Source organism: Nannospalax galili, unplaced genomic scaffold (assembly GCF_000622305.1).
Source record: "Nannospalax galili isolate Female #2095 unplaced genomic scaffold, S.galili_v1.0 scaffold140, whole genome shotgun sequence".
Lineage (NCBI taxonomy): Eukaryota > Metazoa > Chordata > Mammalia > Rodentia > Spalacidae > Nannospalax > Nannospalax galili.
Window position 1 is genome coordinate 2,538,334 of NW_008352267.1, and position 2,350 is coordinate 2,540,683.

At 36.0% G+C, this 2,350-nt stretch overlaps 1 pseudogene; it reads right to left on the bottom strand.

Annotated features, from left to right (window-relative positions):
* Nucleotides 1-1,989: 1,989 nt before the first annotated feature.
* On the bottom strand, nucleotides 1,990-2,130 carry LOC115066982 (annotated as a pseudogene).
* Nucleotides 2,131-2,350: the final 220 nt, after the last annotated feature.

Here is a 2,350-nt window from a genome sequence, read left to right on the forward strand (position 1 = left end):
AAAGATGGGTTTTGTTTCTTAATCCATTCAACTTGTCTGTGTCTTTTGACTGGGGAGTTCAGTCCTTTAATGTTTAAAGTTATTAATGAAAGATGAGTATTGAATCCTGTCATTTTTTTTGTTTATATTCTTGCTATAGCTGTACTTTTACCCTGTTATACCCTCGTTGGAATTCTTTCTGTAACCCCTTGGGTATAGTCATTCCTTTCTTCAGTTCTTTGTATTGCTCCCAGAACTCTCTGAAGGTCTGGTTTTGTGGACAAGAATTCCTTCAGCTTATTTATGTCATGGAAGATTTTTCTTTCCCTTCAACTATAATAGACATTTTGGCTGGGTATAGTATCTGGGTTGGCATCTGTGGTCATTTAACACTGGGAATACTTTGGTCCAGGCTCTTCTGGCTTTCATAGTTTGCATTGAAAAGTCAGCTGTGATCCTAATGGGTTTTCCTTTATATGTGACTTGTTGTTTCTCTTTTGCAGCTTTCAGAATTTTCTCTTTGTTTTGTGCGTTTAGTGCTTTTCCTACGATGTGCCGTGGAGAGTTTCTGTTCTGGTCCTGTCTGTTTGGTGTTCTGTATGCTTCTTGTATTTGTATGGGCATGTCTTTCTTTAAGTTTGGGAAATTTTCTTCCACAATTCTGTTGAAGATCTGGTCCATGCCATTCATTGTCTTGGGATTCTTCTCCTTCCTGTATGCCTATGATTCGCAAGGTTGGTCTTTTTATGGTATCAGTCGATTCCTGCATATTCCATTCTTGTGATTTCTTAAATTTTTCGTAATCTTTGCTTGAGTGGTCCAGTTCGTCCACTTTATCTTCCAGTCTTGATACTCTGTTTTCCATTTTGTTCATCCTATTGGTGAGGCTTTCTCCTGTCATTTCTAATTGGCTTATGGAGTGTTTCAGTTCGTTCTTTATTTCAACCTCATAATTCTTCAATATTTCTAGCTCTTTACTGAATTCATTCAGAAATTTATCCCTATCTTCCTTCAGCTCTATTATTACCTTGTTTGTGTGTTCTTTAAATTCACTGAATTCTTTTATCATATTCATCATTGTTCTTTTGAGTTCCATGTCCTGCATTGTCTCTAGGGGGTTCTCACTGACTGAAATTTCTTAAAAAAAGATTTAGAAGATGCCTCATTTAGAACATGGAAACACCAAAAGAGACACTTGCCTAAAGCAAATCAATCAATAACTCACATGGAAAATTCTACTGGACTTCCAGATCAGAGAATAGTTTCATTGGGGCCTCATTTGTCATTTGTTTTCTTGTTGGAGACTGGACTCTTGTTTAATCAATGCTTACTGTTACCCTGATTTCTTGCTTGTAAGATTCCAGTAGTCTCATGAACTCCTTTATTCCAATGCCTCCTCATTATCGTAAAACTGACACAATAGCTACCAGCAGCAGTTTCTTAAAGCCTTTCAGTCTTCAGTATATATCAATGATTTCAACTCCTTATAACCTAAGTGTTCTCCACAGGCCATTCCTAAATACTCTGTGTTTACCCCTATCTCTGCTGAAGTAGTTTATTCAGATTACATGGATCAATAATCACAGGAGAAATTTCTGCAGTGAATGTTTGAATCACCACATGTTCAACCCTCTTTCACAATATACTGTGAGTTTCAATTTTTCAACTCAGATATAGGTTCAGTTTTGCTTAATATCCATAACTACTCTTCATTCTCAAACCAGCTTTCATTCTCATTTAATTATACTTTCAAATTTATTTTTATGGGTGTTGCTAACTGGGAGAACATTCCTATAATATTCCAAAGGCCCTTGTTTCATTTCCCAGTATCATAAAAAATAGTTATGTATCACAAATACAAATTATACTTTCTAATCAGCAGTTCAATTCAATTCAGTCAAATTTTTTACTACTTTATACCAAGTATTATTCTTCCTCCAAGACCTAGTAATGTACTCCTCATTTTCAACTGAGAACTAAAGAGAAGCAAGTTTAATGCTCGCATATTTTTTATATTGACCAAATCTTAAGACAGTGGGCACTGGACATTAAGAAAACATTTCACCCCAGCCTTTGGGATCCAGTGCAGTAACGCTCACGTTTAACAGTTTCTTTACATATGTTATATAAACTCCTCAAAATGATGACAGTTTTTTGTTCTGATTCACCATAGAAGCACATTTACACCTTGATATCTACTAACAGTCTTTTGAAGGATCTTTATATCTTTATACCTTTGCCTCAAACATTTTCATTCTCCACAAATGCTCCAATTACAAATTCTAGGGATGTATTAAACTCTCACCCCACTACCCAATACCCAAGAATTGCGTGCATGCTCCAGGGTTTCCACAATAAAGCCCCAGACACT